We start from the raw sequence: 6,528 nt of genomic DNA, 5'->3' as shown, positions 1-6,528 counted from the left end.
CCTCTCACATCCCATGACACTCTTTCTCCTCTCTCTTCATAATGACATGTCAGCAAATTTAATGTTCATGACACTCACGCTATTCTCAATGCAAGTGTCATATAAGTTTCATTCGCATTAAATGACATGCCACATAGGTAAAAGTGATGAGATGACATGCAATTTAAGAAGAAAGAGAAGAATAGAGATGAGACTTGGTTCACACAGTTACCAGGAGCCATGAAACTGAATCTAAAAAAAGAGCCACGAAACTGGAATGAAACTCTATTGAGAGGATTTGATTTTCATCTACACACATTCATCAACTTCTATGGTCACACGACATATTTGATCATTAATACCAATCACTAATTAAATATAATAGTTTATCTATAAAACTGTGCATTAAGGGAGGTTGTTTCATTTCAGTGTTATATGACACTTTTGGTACGATGATACTATGCACTGAGATTGATCTAGGCCCTGTTGGATGTTTTGGGGTAAATTTGCCCCAAGACAAATGTTTTATTCCAATCATTTTCCCCTAACAGTTTTATCCCATAAAGGTGTTTGGATTAGGGGTAAATGTGGTTGGGGATAACATTTAATGGTCAGTTGGCTTACTAAATAGGAGGTTAGGCTGTAGAGGAGATGGCGCCAACAGCAACAACCAGAGGATTGGCGCAGAAGAGATGGCGCCAAGGCTGCTGTTGCCGCTGCCAAGCATCTTCATACACATTCCTAAAGTGCTCACAATTTTTTTTCAAATGTCCATACACAACAACTTAATTTGAAATGTCCAGACAATTTTATTTGCCAAAACAAATACAAACTATTCATACAAGTCCATACAAGTTCATTTGCCAAAACAAATACAAACTATTAATACAAGTGCATACAAGTTTATTCTCCATTGAACAACGCATTAGCTATTTGATCACGGAAAGCATTTATATTGCTATCTTCCGGTAGGTATTCATCTTCTTCATCGCTATATGGCTCATAATCATCTTCGGAGTCCAGTGGAGCGTAGTTTTCATCATTATCACACAGATCAAAGTCCCTATCTGCCAATCTACTCTCTCTAATGAAATTGTGAATATCCATGCACGCTACAATAATTCTTGCTTGCTTTGCTATAGGAAATTTTGGCATGTTCAACAGAATCTGAAATTTCATCTTCAAAACTCCAAAGGACCTTTGTAGGATCAAGAACACCGACTAGAGGGGGGTGAATAGGCGGTTTAAAATCTAAAAGCAATAACACTAGAGAAATTTAATTAGTAACAAAGGAAAGCCCTATGTCATGCTATTACTATCTCTAGATGGGTTTGCAACCTAGGGTGACAAGTCACAAATCAAGCTCTAGTAAAGTAAATTGATCAAAGTAAGAACAAGTATTAAAGAGAGCAAGAGAAGTAACCAAGCTTGACACAAGAAATTATCCCGTGGTGTCGATGACTTGCCGGTCACCCCTAATCCACGTTGAGGTGGATTCCAAGAATCAACCGCTCCTCTATCAAGAACCTCTTGATCTTGAGCCGGCTTGAATCAAAGAACCGCTCCACACCTCGATTCCATTAGAGTTGCTCTTCACCACTCCGGTGAGGTGAGCACAAAACCTCTCACAACCGAAATCGGGGCTCCTCAACAATCTCCTTGGAGGAGCTCCACGAAATCCACTTCTCCAAGCCGTCTAGGGAGCGGCAACTCCCAAGAGTAACAAGTTGACGACGCTTGCTTGAAGTATCCCTAATGCCACAAAGCTCAAACTCTTGATGCAATGCACTAGGAAGCTCTCACACTCTCAAAAATGCAATCTCTAAGCAAGTGTGTGTGAGAGAGGCATGCCTTAGCTCTAATGTGTCAAGAATGCTATCCAAATGGCCAAAAGACCCACCCAATGCCCGGGCATTGGGTATATATAGACATCCCTCCAAAAACTAGCCGTTACACTCTTTTCTGCGAAGTCGCGGACCGTCCGCGGTTCAAAAACCGGACTGTCCGCCGTTATAAACCAGTGAGTCAGAGTGCATTTAATGTGTGTCAAAACTAGCCGTTAACCCCTGGCGGACCGTCCGCAGTTAAGAGTTCCAACCCACCGGAGACTAACAACGTCTCTGGAACAACTTTGAGATTAGCCTGCGGACCGTCCGCGCCTCAGGAGCGGACTGTCCGCAGTTTAACTTTTCAGCCCAAACCAGAGAGACACCCTTTCTGGTACAAATATGAAATACAGTGGCGGACCGTCCGCCCACCTGGGCCGGACTGTCCGCCAGCCCACCAGAGCCTATGCAAGCTCTCTGGAACGGTCGCGGACTGTCCGCCCATCTGGGCCGGACTGTCCGCCAGCCCACCAGAGCCTCTGCAAGCTCTCTGGAACGGTCGCGGACTGTCCGCCCATCTGGGCCGGACTGTCCGCCAGCCCACCAGAGCCTCTGCAAGCTCTCTGGAACGGGCGCGGACTGTCCGCCCCTCAGGCGCGGACTGTCCGCCGTTACTCAGTCAGCTCTCGAACTTAGTCTATTTCAAATCTTTTCAAAACGCCGTTAGCCCTCATGTATGCAACTAGACATTTTGAGCAAAATGGCACTAAAGACCCGTCAAGCATGAGTACACAACCCCTCTTGATAGTACGGCTATCTATCCAACAAATCCAGTCACTTTTCATCCACTAAACGCCTTGTGACCGGTAAAACGCAAAAGCCCTAGTTTATACCTTTGCCTTGAGTCCGAGCTTTGCTTATCACCTCCAAAACTCCATACGTTCTCAACCAAATCTCTTTCACTTGTGGATCAACCTATACTCATTATCTCAAATGAATTCGTTAATCCACAAACCGTTGTCATTAATTACCAAAACTCGAATTAGGGGCCTAGATGCTTTCAACCTTTCAATTACATTTCTAACTCTTGCATGTGCATGATTGAAAGTCTCTTTTATACCTCTAGGAGCCGGAGCACCCTCAAATGGTGCATGAGGGTACTTTGTACCCCTGTATGGTGCTAGATAACCCGGCCGGTTTGGATACCCAGCATCAACACAATAAAATTTTCCTACAAAAGAATAGACCTATTGTGAGACAGAATAGTACACAGATTTGAGTGATTTAGAAATGAGAGAGATAGTATATTACCTGGAGGTGGATGTGGGAACTTGTCAGCATATCTCCTTGTTGCATCCTTGAACATTGTCATATCATGTACAGAACCAGGCCATCCCGAAAGCACAAAAGTAAATCTCATGTCGAAGTCACATACAGCAAGCACATTCTGTGATGTGTACTTGTGTCTATACAAATGAGGAACCACTTTACTTTTGGGCACCACAAGCTTCACATGAGTCCCATCTATTGCTCCTATGCAGTCATTGAAGTGCGGCCAAAAGTCTAGATTTTCTAGTACTGGGTGAACTGTTGAGAATGTTGGGTCCTTGGGCTTTATGATATCCTTAGTTAGCTTGAGGACATTGCTTAGAACTCGGTCAAAATTAGGGCCAATACTCTCCAAGGACCCGATGAACCAATTCTTAGCCTGTCTAACTGATTGAGGAGCACCCACAATCCATAAGAACATACACAAAGCCTCAACCGAGTTCATTTTTCCTTTTGACTTCAATCCATATGAACTAACCAACAAATTATGCAGCCTGTAAAAAACTGGTCTATGGACCCTAAACATATCGTAACAATCTATTGGATCAGCTAGCGTCCTCTGTACTGTACCCATTGAATTCCAGTTTCAGGAACTTCCTTCCTTGGCCACTTGATATAGTAGGTTTGAATGTACGTACCTACAGCTGCAATGGTTTGAATGATAAATTCATTAGCCTTCTTGAGGTTGTTCCGAGCTATCTTCACAATTTCATCTTCACTGGACAGATGTCCATCATTACTTCCATAAAGATCATTCTTATATGTTGGCGGTTCTTGGAATCCATTAGCAATTGGATACATATCATTCTGATAGCCCCCCTGGTCTTGTTGATAGCCATCATTCTGATAGGCCCCTCCTCACTTGAACCTTCATCCTACATCAACAAATGAACATCAAAGTCAGGTCATACTTAGAAAATTTAAGTCATAAACAAAGTCAGCAATGCAAATGCAGAACCTTCATCAGAATAGCAATGCAAATGCGCCGCCGGTGGATCCCTGCTGCGAGAAGAAGTTGAAGCTAGCGGAGGAGGCGGCACCCGCCGGAGGGAACAGCGGGTCCAACCCGTCGTGGCCTGTGTCGTCGCCCTCCATCGTCGGGAAGGGGGGCGGATGTGGGAGGGGGGTGGATGCGGGAGTTGCCAGACTTAATTGCTCTACTTTTTTGTGGGACCAATGCAAATTTTACCCTAATTTAACACCAAAAATGGGGTAAATGAAATTGGGGGGGCAAAATATTTACTTTGAGGTAAAAGTTACCTACTTTTACCCCTCCATCCAAACATGACTCTATGGCCAGTCTCAGTGGGAGTTTCATGGGCATAGATACCTAGACTGAAAACTAGGTAACCGTGCCGGATGAGTTTTATGGTGATGAAACTCTCCTCACATCCCATAAAACTTCATCCTACTCTCTTTGTCATGCCAACAAAATTGATGATATTTAATTTCATGAAACCTTCTATGAAACTCCCATTAAGACTGAACTAATATGATATTTTCATTGAGATTGACGCTATAGGTTGAAATTGTTCTTAGGCCATGTTTAGTTCCCACCCCGTAAACGCAAAAAAGCCGTAAACGCAAAAAAGTACAAAGGAATCTTGCTAATTTGAAGTACTAAATGAAGTCTATTTACAAAACTTTTTATATGGTTGGGCTGTAAATCGCGAGACGAATCTAATGAGCCTACTTAATCTATGATTTGCAACAGTGATGCTACAGTAACCATTCGCTAATTATTGATTAATCATGGATTAATTAGCATCATTAGATTCGTTTCGCGATTTACAACCCATTTATGCAAAAAGTTTTGTAAATAGACTTCATTTAGTACTTCAATTTGGCAAGATTCCCCGGGGCCTTACTAAACCTGCAGATTAATGCCGTTAATTAAGAGTAAATTCATTCCATGCCACCGAGAAATATAACTCATCCCCTATGTGCCATTGAAAAATAGCTCATCTCTTCTATGCCACTAGTTTTAATTTTTCATCCCTTGTGTGCCATTCCGTTACTAACGGCGTTAGTTGGGTCGTTTGCTGCCGTCTCCATCTCGCCGCCGTCTCCTCTTCATGCACTTCCCTCCTCGCGCCGGCGCCGGACGAAGGGAGCAGGGAGGGGGTCGCGCGGGCGAGCTGCGCCCCGGCCGCGGCGACAGCGCGCGGGAGAACAGGGCCTCGCCGCGGCCGGCCTCCGCGCGCCAGGAGAGATGGGCGGTGCGGCTCGCCGGCACCCAGGCCACCGGACGCCGCCGTGCCAAGCCCCGACCGCCGCGCGCAGGGGAGGGAGGGAGGGAACAGGGGGCCCGGCACGGAGAGGGAGGCCTCGCTCGACTCCGCCGCCTGCAGCCGCGCTCCGCCTGCCGCTGCCATGGCCGCCGCCGCCCGCGGGCCTCCCCGTCGTCGTCGCGCAGGTGCACGCGGGCCCGGACGTGAGCCTCCGCGCCACCGCCCGCTCGCCGCGCCGCCGGCTCGCTAACTCGCCGTGCCCGCCCCGCGCACGCGCTGCCTCCCTCTGCGGCCCGGCTCGCCGCAGCTCCTCGTGCGGGCCAGCGAGCAGGGACCGGCCGGGGAGGGAGCCCACGCAGCGCCGCGCCGCCTGCCCGAAGCTCGCCCGCCCGAGGAAGACGAAGACGACGTGCGCGTGCGCGGACAGGGCCGCGGCTGCGGCGACGGCGTCGGGGGGCGAGGCGTCGCGCGGCCGCCACAACAGGCACGGGCGCACGAGCACGACCGCGGGGTGGCGTGCAGGAGCAGCGCGCGGAGGTCGTGGCCGGCGGCGGTGAGGAGGAGCGGCCCGTGGCCGGTGGCGGCGAGTACCTCCACGCCTCGGCTTCGTGTACCGCGACCTCAAGCCGGAGAATGTCATGCTCCGAGGCGACGGCGAGCTCCAAGGACTGCGTGGGTCTTCGAGCTGCGGGACCTCGTCGGGCAGCTCCTCGAGCGCGACCCGCGCCGCCGCATGGGCGCCGCCGAGATCAAGCGCCACCGCGACCTCGAGCTAGAGCAGCAGGGGCAGCAACTGCAGCAGCAAGAAGCGCAAGAGCAGCAGCGTCAGGCACAACTAACGGCTGAAGCTGACGGAATGGCACAGAGGGGATGAAAAATTAGAAACAATGGCATTGGAGGGATGACTATATTTTCAATGGCACGTAAGAAATTGGTCTAATTTTGCTATGGCACACATGGAATTAACTGGTTAATTAATGCAGTGACCGGGCGAATCGAAACCTCTGACGACGAGTCGTCGCCTCTCGGCCGGGAAGCAGGCACACAGCACGAGGTGCAATACAACCCCACCGACACCCCTGCAGCCCCGCAGCGGACACGTGGCAGTGGCCCCGGCGGTGGAGGACTCGCGCTGGCCCCGCCGCGACTGGCCCTCCTGTCCT

The sequence above is a fragment of the Panicum virgatum genome, chromosome 2K (genome assembly GCF_016808335.1).
Source record: "Panicum virgatum strain AP13 chromosome 2K, P.virgatum_v5, whole genome shotgun sequence".
Classification (NCBI taxonomy): domain Eukaryota; kingdom Viridiplantae; phylum Streptophyta; class Magnoliopsida; order Poales; family Poaceae; genus Panicum; species Panicum virgatum.
Note: the sequence above shows the minus strand (reverse complement) of the source record.